Source organism: Esox lucius, chromosome 1 (genome assembly GCF_011004845.1).
Source record: "Esox lucius isolate fEsoLuc1 chromosome 1, fEsoLuc1.pri, whole genome shotgun sequence".
Classification (NCBI taxonomy): domain Eukaryota; kingdom Metazoa; phylum Chordata; class Actinopteri; order Esociformes; family Esocidae; genus Esox; species Esox lucius.
The window spans coordinates 7,869,795-7,885,886 of record NC_047569.1 but is presented as its reverse complement, the minus strand read 5'-3'; the positions used below and the strand labels follow the sequence as shown (position 1 = coordinate 7,885,886).

Sequence of the window (16,092 nt, the reverse complement as noted above, 5' to 3'; positions counted from 1 at the left end):
TATTACTCTACCGTCTGGCCCTCTCCAGAGCCCTCTCGTCTCTGTTGCTCCTCTCTGTCGCCAAATTGTTTTCTCTTGTGGGGAAGCCCCCTTTTGATATCTCACTAGATCGTCTCTCTCAGGGCGTTCTCCCCATCCCACTTCCTCTTCTGCTCTTAGCATCATTACTCGCGGAGTGTACCCTGCTGCCTGTTTCGCTGCTGTGTCTGCCGCTTGATTTCCCTGAGCTACTGCACTATTTGAGCTATCGTGTCCTTTGCATTTTATGATTGCTACCTTTTCGGGCAGGTCCATGGCCTCGGCTAGTTCTCTCATCTCCGGTTTGTCGGTTTGTCCCCTGCTGTTCTAAACCCAGCCCCTGGAGCCTCTCTGTTTTCACTGTGACTAGACTCTCTGGTGTTAGTTTCACTACCGCAAAGGCCGCCCTCAGCCCATCTTGTTCGTGTCTGAAACAACATCCATCAGTGAAGAGGTCCTCTGCCCCTTGGAGGGGTTCTGCCTCCAGATCGGTTCGTGTCTTACTCTCCCTCAATACCTCTTACGCGCACTCATGTGGTAGCCCCGTCCCCATCCGGTCTGCCATATTTATTCCCTCGTGTGTGAAAGTCAAATTTGGAGCCCTGAGAATTTTGCTTAGGTGTTGTTGCCTGAGGGAAGTCATAGTGAACATCTGTGAATTTACATATGCCACTACACTGTGTGTTGTAAGTATCTGAAGTTGATGTCCCATTACTATGTGTGCGCATTTTTGAATGAGTCTTGCCACCCCCGCTGCATGCTGTGTGCAGGTTTTGTCAAATCCTACGCTTATGTACATAAGGATGTTCCTATCTCCCCCTTTTTTCTGAAACAGGACCCCGTTCATGACTTGTCCTGTTCTAGAAACATCTAGAAAAAAGAGTTTTGTGTAGTCGGGAATTGCCAAATCAGCTGCGGTGGCTAGTTGTTGTTTCAGCATAATGAAGGCCTGGTCAGCCGGGCAAATCCAATTGAGTGTGGCTTTAAGTTTACGCATTCCCTGCTCTTTAACTAGTGCTCTAAGTGGCCCTGTGCGTCCTGAGTTGTTTGGGATGTAATTGCGGCTGTACCCCGTGAGCCCCAAGAATGATAGCATTTCCTGAACTGTAGTGGGTTCGGGATGGTGGAGAATGGTTGTGCGGTGTGCCGGTGAAAGCCACGCTCCCTTCTGCGAGATTACTCTGCCCAGAAAGGAGACCTGTGTTCTTACCAACTGTAGCTTTTCTTTCGACACCTTGAACCCACCGTCGGGGCCGCCAGCAGCAGGTCGTCTACGTACTGGACCAAAGTTACCCCTGTCGGCAGGCAGCATCCCTGCAGCGCTTCTCTCAGTACCTGGTTGAATATGCCAGGGGAAAGCACGAACCCCTGTGGTAGTCTTGTGTACCGCCATTGCCGACCCCTATGTGTGAAAGAAAAAATATCACGAAGTTCCTCTGCTAGTGGGAGACAGAAAAAAGCGTTAGCCAGTTCAGTGCAGGTGAACCATTTTTGATCACGGGTCAAATTAGTGCTACATACGGGTTAGGTACCGGTATGGTGGGTGTGAGTAAAATGTCGTTAATGGCTCTGAGATCATGGGCCATACAGTATTTCCCTGTCCCTTTCTTTTCAACCGGGAAGATAGGCGTTTTCCACGTGGAACATGACTCCTCCAACACCCCTGTGGGCCACAAACCATTCAGTGTTACATCCAACCCTTCCTCTGCCTCTGGTTTGTGTGGGTATTGGGGCAGCCATATGGGTCCTCCCGGGCTGATTTTAAAGGTGACTGGTGGGCAATCGGTGAGCCCCATGTCCGTGGGCCATTGGACCACAGTGAGTCCGGCAACTCATTAAGTCTTGCCGTGGCTACAGGGTGATCCATCTCTTCCCTCCCATGATCCCGAGTTATCTCCCTTCGCTCTAAATATACCCAATCAGTCCCTGGTGCCTCTAACCAATATGTCTTACAGCTGGGTGAGTACCATACATTTGGCGCCTGTGTGAGTGTCCAATCAGTGCATTCGACCGCCCTTTTAACCATGGACCCCAGGTCTTTTGCTTGGTGTTTAGGATGCAGGGCCATTGACACATGCGGGACGGACTCCTCCGTCATCATGTACCACTGTTCCTGCTCGTCTGTCAACTGTACATCTGCCGCAACCCCTTCAGGGCCTACATATATGAATTTAGACCCGACCTGCCACGTGTCCCCACACACTACATCCCCAAACCCCCCTCTATACACCTCATCGCCCTGTCGATCATAAAATAGGGTTACATGTGGGGGTCTGGCGGAGGAAAGTACGGCTCGAGGAGGGAGATCCACGGCCTCCACTTGAAGTACTGGGACAAAATGCCCTGTTTGTCCGCCTCTTCCGGTACCAATAGTCCCCAATATATTTCCGCTATTTCACCCTTCACTGGTTGTACCAGGTACTGCCCTTTGCGTGTGGTTTCAGGTCCGCACACCGCCGACATCCCATCTGGTAACGTGACAGTTAGTCACGTCTGGAGAACATAAGATATTAGCCCCCAGTTTTATCAACAAGTCTCTCCCCAATAGGTTCACTGGTGTGTTTGCCGACACCACATACGGATGGCTGAGGGCCTGTTTACCCAGTATCGTTTTAAGAGGAAATGTCACTGGAAAAGTCTGTCCCACCCCTTCAAACCCCACAACCTCCACTGTCTTGGAGGATAGTAGTCCTGTGGCGGGAGGGGCGGTGATGGTGGAAAAAGTGGCACCTGAGTCAACCAGAAAGGGGAAGTCCCTCCCGTCGACATTCAGGGACAGCATAGGGTCTGCCTTTCCCCCGCTGTCCCCTCCCCTCCCTGTAGACCGTCATTCCTGGGCCCACCCTCCGTCATAAGAGAGTGGGTACTGGCCAGGTGCACTAGGTGGTGGGACGGCGTGTGGGTTGGAAACTGGAGTTGCCCCTTGGTTTAGGTATCCTCTGCCCCTGCCGGCATTCTGTGGGCACTCCCTGGACCAGTGGTTCGGGTCCCCACACGTAAAACAGGCTCTGTATGGGACTTGGGCTCCTGGAGCCCCTCTGCCTCTACCCCGCCCCCTCCCTATGTGTCTTTCATCATTGCCTCTTTTATTTTCTCTGGAAGTCCCTCTAAGACCGCCCTTCTAAACCACTCCTGCTGCAGACCTCCCTTCCCCGAGTGGTGCCCTGTGTGTTTGGCCCATGTTTCTTTACATGCTTCTAAATTCTGTCTAGGGTGTTGGTCTTTTTCCCAGGGTAACTTGGGTACCGGGGCCCAAGCCGGCAAGGGGAAGCGGTCCCTCAAGGCTGTGGCTATGCGTCCGACCACCTGACTGAAAGGGGTGTCGTCAGCGGCCCCTTTTTCTATCTCAGTCATAGCCTGGGCGGACATGGTTCGGGCGGCTACTGCCCTCCAGTCCACCAATGCCAACGTTTTTGACCGGCTGTGAGTTTGTCAAATTGTATCAACCATAGTCCACCTCCCTCTCCCATCGGGGGTAATTCATCTACCAGCGCGTGTATGTCTCCCAGCCCCAGTGGTTTATACCGCGGTTCGCCGCCTCCCACTATAAAGAGAGGCAGCTGAAACCCAGCACAACTACCTTCCCCTGCTTGTTATCGCGTATACATTTTATTTTTAGTCTTTTGAGCTGATTCTACTGCGTCATGGTGTAGTTTTTGTCTTTCTCACTGTGTCACTCCCCTCAGACCCCGACCCCGTGTCCTCACCTAACCTGCCTTTAGCACCGCCTGACCTTTTCTTCCTGGTTCCTTTAACCTCACTCTGTTTGTTCACTTTCTTGCTCCTCTCCTGATACCTTCTGTACTCTCTCTCTGCCCTTGCCTTAAATGGTTTCACTTCCTCCTCAGTGTCTGTCTCGCTCTCTGACTCTGCCTTCCTACTCAACGTCCTCTTATCTTGCTTCCCTGTGAACTGAGGTACGGGCTCGCTGTTCTCTGTGTCTAGGCTCAACGTTCCTTGTTCTATGCGCAGCACTGGATACAGTGGTGCGGGTGGTGCACTAAGCGACACCGGGTAGTCTTCATATACTGGGGGTTTTATCTCTCCTTCCTTCCTCTCCTCCTTTTTCTCCTTGTTCAAATGCTCTACTCCCTGACAGCACACTGCTAACTTACACCATTCTTTTCTGTACTTTTCTGTAGACTGGGCTACCGGCTCACGGTTCTCTTCATCTCTAGATTTCCTTTTCTTGACCAAAATTGCTGTTTCCTTCTCCCTTACCCTGTCTCGATTCTTGGTACACTCCTTTTCTTTATCACACAAAATTACATGCAATGGTCTCCTTCCATCCATCCTTAATCCTGCCTCACTCACCACTTGTCGCAATATCTCTTCTATCTTTCCCTTTTCTTTCTGAGTTGGATCCATCCTGCTTACAACTGTCAGTACATTTGCCACCTGTATCCCCAATTTCTTCCATTTTCCTGTACCTGGACCCCACCCATCGTCATCTACTTCTCTCTCAAATTCTCAGTCCATTTCCTTATTAGTCTTTATTTATGTGTGAGTTCCTAACTCACCCGTTATGTTCAAGGTGTCCCTATTTCCTTGGGCCTTTCACCCAACTGATTGTCAAGTCCCTTACTTACAATCTCCACCGTCCCCGTCGGGAAGTGGTCTGGGGTAGTCAACCCAAGAACAAATACCAATTGCCTCGCCTTCCTGAATTTAAACCAGTACCCCACTACGTTTTCCACAGGTTCACAATTTAGTTCATAGCCAATATGCAGATTTAGATATAACAGGCTCTGCTTACCTTTATCATGAGCCGGCTCAGGAACCTGTGAATCTCGTGTAGGTTGTCTGGACCGGATCGAATTCCTTCTCCTTTTTCCAATCCCGGACGAGCCCCCAAAATTGTTGAAGTTGGTTTATTGGAAAGGAGAATAACACACCAGGAGTCAGGTCAATTACTGTACCGCATATTCCGTTTATTACAAAAGCTTTTGGAGAAAAATGTCGCTGCACAATGTCTAAACATGAACTGTCATAACAGCATTATTTATACTTCAAACATGCCTAAAAAGTGGGGGCGTTAAGTTAGCCAAGCAGTGTGCCATTGGTCCAGTTTATGTTCTATACCTTATATGTGTACATGCAGCACAAGCGTCATATTTGGGCTTTATGTCTTCTGCTTGAAGTTCCTCAGTATGTGTGTGCATTGTCAATCTGTGTCCTGTTCCCTGTGTGTCTGAGACACACAAACTAAATCTACTTCCTCTTCCTAGCAACCGCCTAAATAAGATTTCCTGTTTTTCTCCTTGCAACTTTCAACAGACATTGAACATTTGGCCTTAATGCTCACAACAGTTCAACAGCTTATACAGTCAATATATCCACACTAGGTAATAGATATACTGTACCTATAATGAATACAATTGAAAAGCTAACCACTACGCTATGTGAAATACTCTATGTAAATCAAAATCGAGAGCAATATGTTTGTTGTTGGTGCAGTTTGTCCATCACATAATAACCATAAACAGTTTTACCTTAGGATTTCATGTAGCTACTGAAGCCTGTAGCCAGCATGGTTTGTGACTATCCTGAACAAATCCTAATGCCTAATTTGTTTGGTCCGTGGCGAGGTTTGAATGCCGGTCGCCTACATCACAGTCTGGGTCTCCAACCACTACGCTATTCATTCACTCGCAAAGAGATATTCGCTTTTCTTGGCTGGCTACACTTAGTCTGTCAAAAACGTCCACATGTAAACATGTAGTGGACGGGCTATTTAGAAAATATGATTATATTACATGAATGCACAATTCATTCTGAGAATATTTATTTGTAGATTACAATTAATGGTTTGACATATTAGGTAGTGTGAAAATATATTTGGAATCTTCATGGATAACATTAGCATAATATTTTCTGTTAGAGAGTGGAGAGGAAGGAGAGGAGGAAGACAAATAGGAAGATTGAAGAACATAGCGGAGGAAAGGTAAAGATATACAGAGCATGCTAATTTATTATTCCAAACAATGTTTCTGAGATAAAATAAAAAAGTCACCTAATTCTCATTCTCTTCTCGAAAGGTATTTTATCTGATAGTGTCCTATTTATTATTAAACATTGGAAAGGAAGGAGAAGAGAATGAGAAGAAAAAAATGTAAGGAATCAAAAGCGTGAAGTGAAGAGACTGTAAGAGTGACATGGAAAGGTAAAGAGAAGGAAAGGAAGGAAGAGAAGATGAGTGAAGAAAAGAGAAGACTGGAGGAGACGAAAGTCTATTGTCTTGGTTTTTAAATTTTGCTCATGTTCTCTTCAGCTTTTATTCTACCCAGACTACCAGAAGCATTGAATGGCTATTCAGATCGGACAGTTCGGTCTTTTCTGTAGTGTTTCTTTAATACAGTTGTTTTCTCTGTCTCTGTGTGCCTGTTAGACTAAATACATGAAACCACAATTGTGCCCCATTTTTATTTCACAGATAATAAAATCAGATACTGTATTTTAATGATATATTGAAAATGGAAAATGTCCCCGGTTTGCATTTCAAAAATCTGGTCACCTTAAACTATGATACTGTTTCGTGTTAGAATTTTACCCTAATTGTAGAACACAAAAATGTCTCCCAAAATGAATGACATTGTGACACGGAAATGAACTAGCAAAGGCTCAGGTAATCAAGAGTGCTAGTATAAATAGTTAAAGCTCTGGTTGAATTAGCAACCAATTGTGCCAAGACGTTTCTGGGCCATGATTGCAAAATAGTCATAAACATTTGGGAGATGAGATATGGGGGTGATAAACATTTTCTAAGTCTAAATGTGTGTACCTCGTCCTCTCCCTCCTCCTGATACTGCTCATCCAGGTTGTCTTCCTGCTGGTCTGGGTTTGCAGCCATCTGCACACACAAACAAGGACGCCGTTACCAAAGTCACCGGAACCACCTTTCCCATGGCCACCTGGTGACAGTATGTGGAATTTGGAAAATCCCAGTAATGGATGGAGATCAAATTTGACTAATTTGGCCTCATCCTACAGTCTCTCGAACTCTTGAGTTTTATTTCCAACAGTCCCCTCCCTACAGCTGTTTTGCTTGTCTCCCTCACTTCTCTTCTCGAAACCGGCATCCCTCCCTCCTCACAACCTCTCTCACCACCAGTTCCTCGTCTACAGCTGTGTGTTTAACTGGCGCTTTCTCCTCTTCCTCTCAGGGATGAGGATGCTGGTCCTCGGCCACATCAAACTCATCCTACCCCTGGTTATTGGGGTCGTTCTCAGGATCCAACGCCCCCTCTACTGCCCCCTAAAGGACGGGAGGGCACGGAGAGCAAGAGATAATTTCCGTGTGTATACACGTGTGTGAGCGAGCCAGGTAAGCCCAAACACCCTGTACACATTAAAAGGTGCACGTCGACGATGCATTGCAGACCCACAATGCTGTAGAATTAACCAAATGATTAACGTCTCACATATTTCCCTCCCTCGCTCCAGTCACCTAATTATATTTCTCCACTCCATTGGCTTAAGAACAATTTTGATGTGCCGCTCAAGCTCAGAAACCCCTTACTGAACACAGGATCACTTTCCAGGTGGCCTATATCTTTTGCTGCCCCTTCAGTGTGTATTTGCAATTAAGGGATTATTCCAGGTATGAAAGTAAGTTACAGTAGTAGTTCACAAAACTCCAAACACAGACTTTTTGCTAACCATGAATAACAACAAGTTCTGAGCAACACAATTTCGATGGAGAACCTGCATGAAAAACTGATAATAGACAGACGGCGCATGCCAGTATCTCATCTACAATTTTTTTTTAACCATAAATCACATAAGTTGTGGATTTTAACATTGCATGTGTCAATATCCCTAGTTCTACTATAACCTGATCATGATTCTATGATATTTACGCAAGCCCATCTGTGTACTGTAAAATACATTGCAATGCTTTCATGCCAATGCCTTTACAATGTGCAACACCGCTAAAGGTCAGGAGAGGCAGACAAAACCTTACAGAGTGGGGGAGTGTGAGAGGTTCTAAGACCACAAGGACAGAGTTGGGTGAGTGTGAGAGATTCTAAGACAACAAGACAGAATCGGTGAGTGTGAGAGGTTCTAAGACAACAAGGATTGAACCAATGACATTTTTGTAAAATATGAAGAGCGCGTTGATTAGGTCATCAAAACCAACGTAGTGCTCTCAATTTAGTTGTTGCAACAACCAGTCAATCCAAGACAAAACAATGTAAGACCCTTTTTAAATGTTAAAAGTAATGTTTTCACATTAGGCAGAACTCTTACTGTACATTTCCCATAACAATTGACTTATAATAATTCTCATAATTTAGATCCCCATTGTGATCAATGGCTATGAGTTAATGCCCATTCCACAATGGATATCTCCATTTTTCATGCACTTTGGGTCAAATCTTTTGTCACGAAAATATCCCAAATTAACATTAGTCACCCTTGATATGGCTATACACATGGACGTTTTCCCACATTGTCCAGGCACTTGGGCAGTTTGCCACTGATATTGTACCTACATTGAGTTGAGTTTTGGTACAATGATGGTTCACATCAGCTCATTTTGGAGTTTTGCCCCTTAACAGGGGGTTTCTGATTTCCTCCTCTGCTTGGCTGTCTGTCCTGCTCCATGTCGACAGACATGAGTGCTCACACCCTCTTAATTTGTTACCCATTGTGGTTACTACCACGTGAAATGAATTAGCTATATAAATACTGTAATCATGTATTATAAGTTACAGTTTTGTATTGTCCATAAGCATTAAACTGCATAATTGTGGGTTTGAATCCACCTGAGGTCACATAATAATCTTGGGCCTTAGGGTGGTAATTCTGTAAAATACAATCTGAACATAGTAGACAAAACACAGTAAAATACAGAAATGTTAAGTGAATATCATAATTAAGGAATCAATATAGTGATTCTGCTCTAAGACACATAAGCAGGAGGTTTGAAATAAAGAGTGTAATGTTTTTTTGTTTTCAATATAATATTCAGATGTTTCTTTTTTTTCTCACAATTATCCAAACAATTGTTCACTTCAGGGACAGGGAACACTTGTATGCCTGGGCATACAACTGCACCAACCTAACTAAATTAATACACGCCAAAGGCTGTGGTTTAAACAATAAATAGAGGATGGCCATTACTGCTTAACCCTGCACATACTGCTATCAATGGGCAACCCAAACTAGGCTTCCTAACTGCCTGCCTGCCTGTACTACACTGTCCTCAAGCTTAGCACTTCCAGAGGAGACTTCTCTTGGCATCCACCTGTTCCCCATAGTAGTTCCCTGCTCTCCCAAGCCCTCTCGTGAGCCAAACCTAAGAGGGAGAGAACACCACAATAGAGCGTAATTGAGCGCAATGAGTACCTATCCCCTGGGGAGGATGCTGTGGTAAGGTCTTCCAACTTCTGGTCACTGCACTCAATCAATGTTATATGAACTTTATATGAAGTTTTTCAGAGTAGACATATATGTGAAGATTTATGTTAACCAATAACAAGTGGAGCACAAACTCCAATGTGTTAATGGACAGATCTCCACTGGTAGATCAAGTGTATTTGATATGTCGCTTTTTTGTGTTTCTGACTTAACTAAATAATATGCCCAACCACCCACACTGATTAAATCAGAGGTTGGCATTTTAAAAAAGGCAATGTTTTGTCTTGGTGAACCTGTTAGGGAACCTGTTAGGTATTTAGGCTTAGGCCTTAACCTGTTAGGGTTGGAGTAAGGTATTCAGGGCTATGTTTATGTATCAATATAAGGTTTGGATTAAGGCTACAGTAGGCTGTATTTTCCCCAAAATGAAGGAACAGTGTCACAGTATTTAGTCCAAGACATAGACACGTAGCTGTAGACTGCATCAATAGCCCCTGGAAAGTCACAATGATGTATTTTTAAATAGAGAAATTCATGTTGGATGCCATTTAGGAATTTATTAAATGTTTGACTGGAAACATAATTCATTATTCTTTATGGTTACTGCATGTGGTCTCTAACATCTAAAATCTTGTTCTTGTGCAACTCAGTTGATTCTTAATTTAAAGGTCAGTATTTTCAGAATATAATATATTTGTCAACCAAATGTAAACTTAACTTGATTGCAGAAAACAAATCCAGGTGTTTATAGCAACTAAAATAATTTTTGCAATGCAAGGTAATATTCCCGTTCATGATAAAAGGTCATGACCAATATTAATTTAGTGAAACCAGATGTTTGTTTATGAATTAAACTGCAGATTTGCAGAATTCCAGTCTCCTTGCTGAGGGGTCCAGGGTCCTCCCCATGGAGAATTCGTATGTATAAAGACTGAGAAGACACATTTTGTTGACAAAATGACTACAAAATAATATAATGGTGTCTATTACATCTTTAATTCTATTTCCGCTTCCACAAATTAGCAAAATATTATATTCATAAGATTGGTAGTATTATTTTTAGTGGTTGAAAATAAGAATATAGTGTAGTATAATACAGTGTTAAATGTCAAGATGTGGTAATGAATAAACAGGTTTTATCTTATGTCAGTCAAACATTCAGATTGAAGGGTGCCAGTTGGGGACCTGGCCTCCAGGGGGCCCCTACTGATTTTATTTGTCATCATCACTCAGAAATGCTAGATAGATATCATATATCAGGGTTCTTTTACCTCATCCAGCAACAGAGAATGTTAAAAAAAAAATTCTAGCTTTAAAACAGACACTGATTTGTCATCTTCTCACCTCTAAGTTTTCCCTCAATCCAGGGTGAAGATGGAAAAAGTCAATATATTGGAGATAATTATAATTATTCAACATATTTGAATGTACGACTTTAATGGTATAGTAAATTGATATATTCTAACTAAATGTTTGAGATATGTCCTTCAAAGACCATACAATGCTTTTCTGGTTCTCAGCACGCTGGTCCCTACACACCAGAGGGAACGCCATCTCTGGCCTCTGTTAGATTCTGTCCACTTTTGATTCATCAACAAATTGAATGCAACCGGTAGTCAGGGGAGAATCTTTATTTAGTCCAAGATGTTGATCTTCCATAGTTCTTACATGTTCTCCAATAATTACAAAGTTAACACAGTCTTTTATTCTCCAGCACATCCCCTGTAGTATCTGGATGTCTTCCAATCACACAAGTGTATTCTATATCCTAACCTTACATGGCCTGGTAGTGTCCCCTCTTAAGTTCCTGGCTCCACACGCTTATCAGGTTGTGTGGGGCCCCTCGATTGTGGATACCAACGGTTTGTGTTACGGTACCTCATATAGCATAGATAACGAAGTACCACTCCTTTAACAAGAGAATAGAACTAAAATACAGGTAAGGACAGGCTTTCTCACAATGGTATGTTCCAACCTACGGTCAACCTATGGGTCAATTCATAGAACCTATGACCGTCACATGGACAACTCCTACCAGGAGGTATGGAAAGGATGTGTGGGTAAGGTGTGTGGGGCCCATCAGTAATGGGCCCAGCACCACATCCCATCTATTGTCCTTTGTTCAGAGTTAGTTTTTAAGTTTCTCATGCCCATATTCTATCACCTTCTACATTGATTGAGCTCACATGCAGTCAAGCTATCAGAAGGAGCCACTAGAGCACGAGAAGGCAAGGCAACTATATTTTCATTTCTAACCCCCAAACCAGGACATTAATGACCTATTGCAATCACCCTTCGAAGAAACCCTTGGCGAACATAGTCTTGTGATCACACAGCTAACTTATTTAATATGTTGATAATATATAATAAGTATACTTTAAGTATACTCATCTTTCATTTGGGTGAGTTAAAGTTATTGTTCATGATGATACTTGGACAAAGACTTAGGTCGATATTTGCACGTTGCTGAAATTGTAAACCATGATTTTGAAGCCTTAACTTAGTCATGAGCATGCATTTGTCCAATGCTTATTTGCTGTATGGTACATTGGTAGAGAGCTAAAAATGTGTTGCACATATTTCATTAAATTGTAATATAAACTAGAAAAAAGGTTTTGAAAACTGGATTTTCCTCCTGTTTTGTGGTTAAGTCAGTACCTACAATTGTGAAAATTACTAACGGTATTTTATTTGTGCTCCTAATCCTTATTTGCATGTGGGGTGCATGTGCAAATGTATTTTACAGTGCAGACATTTTTTATATTGAATCAACATCCACATGTCGTTAACCTGTTTCCTGTTTGTCAAAAGACAGACATGCTAAATCTTTCTCTCCCCGGCAACAGCTTGAACAGGATTTCCTGTTCTCCTACTTACACCTTCAGTTTTAGCTCATGTTACAAACACTTAATATTTTGCTTCATTGCTTACAACAGTTCAATAACTTATACAATCAACATATCTACAGTGGCCAAGGAAGTATTTCATATTTCAGACGTTTTATAAAAGATCAATGACTCGGAAAGACCTTGTGTTAAAATTAGTTCCATTTTAAGTCACATGCATTTTTCGTTTAGTGCTGCATGGCAATAGCCATAATAGCAATAGGAATAATAGCAATACCTTTTATTGTGTAGGCCTATTGGCTGTTTTTGTGTTGAAAAAAGCGTACCTATTTTGTTCTATTCATTTTCAATTTTGTCAAATTTGAAGACAAGATGTGTATTAACGCGGTGGTGGCTGTTGTCACATCTCGGTTGCGCAGGCTACTATATTACTCCTTGATTTGCCTTGGTGCACATTTAGAATGACATTTAAAAATTGCCAATGGTACCCGAACAACTATTACTCTATGTAACATACACTTCACCGTTTAAACTTTCTGCCCTCCCGTTTGCCTTCATTGCACATGTGGACATTCCACTCATAATATACATATACTACATTTTCTTCCCTCTATTATACACTTCTGGTTAGATGCTATAACTGCATTACATTGTACTGTTCAATGACAAAGTGGAATCAAATCTAGCGCATTCAAAAAACAAAGAACCTCTAGGTCGTAAAAGGGAGCAACTTCAAATAAATCAGCGTATTGTAGTGTATGGTAAAATATGCAAGGTCGAATGTGTTGCTTTATGCACATGGGGCTCTTGTTCGTCTTGTTTTCAAACTGGATATGCACTGACAGGCCTACATTTTACAATCTATTAGTCCTAATAGTTTTTGGATCAGCTACAGGTTTGTTGGGTTTTGACACCTGCTACATCTGTGGCCTATAACCCTACGATGGAAATAATTTGCGCATTCCTTTTGCTATTCATATTTCCACTGACACGATTTTCCCCATGTGGTTCCATAGACGTTCCTCAACCAGCTTTTCCGAAATGGCATGGTATTTCTCCAATTCAACCGCTAGGCTATGCATACGCATGGATTTACATTTGCGTAGAGATACGCACGCGCACTTTCCCGTCAAGTTCAAAATTGATAAATGCCAAAACTGCCGTATTCGGTTTATACATGAGGTGTATATTTTCAGGTTTAAGGTGGAGCAGGAGGTAGACCTGACGCAAACTCTAAAGGATCTGGGCATCAAGAAAATATTCACAGACTTTGCTGATTTGTCTGCAATGACCACAGGTGGGACCCCAACCTGCCAGAAACCTACAGTATTACATGATATGATAAATGAAGTTTATATTACACAACATGAGATGAAGGCTCATCAATTTTCAACCTAGTGATTAGCTTTTGTATTGCTAGACAATCAGACCCTCCATGATTCTGAATCTTTTGCTCCATTTTTAGCAAAATCAACAATTCATCCTTATGTGAAGGCTTTTATGTCTCTGCTCATTGATTTCTTTTTTGGACTTTTCATTCTGGTTGTAAGTTTTTTTGCATCTCTTATCCAGAGTGACAATTGGTGCATTAATCTCAAGATTGCAAGGTGACCGTACATTTGGCCTGAAGTACTTATCAGCAAAGCCAGTACTCTTGTAACGGTATTAAGAAGATACCTTAAGCTCACTTGAAAGCTAGCTTAATGTCACAGATGGGGTTAACCAACTGGTACCTTTTTGTATTGCTAAAATGTGGTGAACCAAGGTGTTAATGTGTCGTAAAGCAGAGAATCAGGTGTTCGCACCCAGGCGAACCGTCACTGGAGGAAGCTGTAGTGTTATCAGTGGTTGCATATGGACATGTTTTTCAGTGGTGCCTGTGACCCTGAGCACAAATTGGGTGCCGCTCCACAGCAGGGCTAGCTCACTGTTTAGCCATTTCAGAAAGGGATGATTTTAATGGTGTTACCAATGAAAGGGGGCCCCTTAATTGTGCAGTGGTAAAGTTGTGTGGGGGGGTTAATAATTGAATTGGGTTGCCTTGCCTCAGTGCACACTAGCGACTCCTTGTGGCGACATTGACACCTTTGAGCACAATGAATGTAGCAGTTGGTTTGTTCTGGCGCTTAAGGAATTTCAAATGGTTTACTCAACAGCTGAATGTCTCTGGGGCTCTCCAGTTGGAACATCTTATGTTTGGAAGAAGGGTGGCCACATGTTGCAACACAGAGGAACACTGATTCCCAGAGTAGTCAAGGAGACAAGACCAACAGGAGCATGTTGACATGTTTTTCACTTGCAGGGAAATAAGTGAAGGTTTTATGGGTCAGTTAATATCTTACAATTCTTGTAAAATTATTTTTTAGATGGGCAGGGACCCTGGACTCAATTGGGAAGCTTGTTCCACCTTTTGGATGCCAGGATTAATGCGTTTTGACTGGGCTGAGCAGGAGCTGCCATCTTGTATAGATGGAATGGCTGAGAAACCAGTTGCAACCAATGATCTCAAAGTATATGAGCACAACCCAGGAAGATGGACTTTCAACTGGATCTGGAAACATTGGGTGACCTGAATTGCAATTGCAGGCACTGCTGCCCAGATGTGCAGTCTGCAACAATCCTTTAGACTTGGCTGTCATTATATTGGTTAAGACATTTCCCACATGATGGGCATTGGTTTAACTGATTTGTGGGTCACTGCCGCTGTGCTGTACACTCAGCTTATCTCTTTTCCACTTTGGTGTCAGACATTTTAGTGTCACCTAGTAATTATGGGATGGACTGTAATATAATCAATGACTTGGTGGTGGAATAGAACTGAACCCTGAGGGACACCAGTTTTGAGAGACTGACAGACAGTTCCCTCCCACAGCGTATGGTAGATGCAACCTGCCTGGTATGATGCAGTGTGCTGTACTGGAGAATCTCAAAGCTTAGGGGAGAAAGAGGTCAAAGGTTATGGTAGCTCAGTGTAACTAGGACTGGTAGGCTGAATGAGGTGACAAAGATGGATGGAAATGGGAGGAGGTGGAGGGTTGAAGGAGCAGAGAAGGGGGTTGGAGGTGGAAACTAGTATGTGTTCCTTTTTGTAGACACATGCCTGAATCTTTCCTTTGTCCTTTACTCTATTTCATTGTCTGAATGTCTTGCTTTTGTGTTAACACACTTCATTCTTATGTCATCTGTTCTTGTCGATCTACAAATATACCCTGTGCCTTGACAGTGTTGTTAAAGGTCCAATATGCAATGCGATTTGAGTGAGGCAGTAGTCCTTCATTGTCTCCATTTCTCTCCATTTTGACTTGTAGGACTAGTATTCCAAGCCACGGCTATACGCTTCCCTCCAGTGACGCGTCCTACCTTCAAGGCTGATCACCCCTTCTTCTTTGTCATTAGAAACCAGAGGATAGGTGTGTTACTGACTTCTCATTCCTCTGGCTGTCTCCAAATACTTACATTTGTAATATCCGTGCCTTCTGTGACTGCTTTCTTTTTTACAGGTTCTACCCTTTTCATGGGAAGGGTCATGACACCAGAGGTGGTCAGACCTTGAGACCACGGAACCTGAACTATTACCAATGGGATTCCAGTGGCATTGATGACATGCTTAACACCATTGACATCCAGCCAAAAACTATGCAATAAATGCAACTTCTCTTTTCCCTGTTGTCTGCTGGTATTATACTTGGTACAAATGACTGACCTAAGTGTGCACGTGTCTTGATATTATATCACTTTAAGCACTCTAGAAAGTATATGGTAGTAACAGTTAAGTGGAGGTTTGTGTTTGAATGTAAAGATTTCTAGAACCCAATGCATGAGTGGGACATTGTAAATCCACCCTTTCAGTCTCGGTAGCCTCACA

General features: G+C 43.0%; 1 long non-coding RNA gene across 1 annotated transcript; it reads left to right on the top strand.

Moving 5' to 3' along the window:
• The first annotated feature begins 6,856 nt into the window (after positions 1 to 6,856).
• LOC109615811 lies at positions 6,857 to 15,888 on the top strand. The gene is made up of 5 exons (XR_002196815.3): positions 6,857 to 6,938; positions 7,182 to 7,342; positions 13,424 to 13,524; positions 15,536 to 15,637; positions 15,728 to 15,888. It is a non-coding gene; the product is annotated as an uncharacterized LOC109615811 (long non-coding RNA).
• The last annotated feature ends 204 nt before the right edge of the window (positions 15,889 to 16,092 follow it).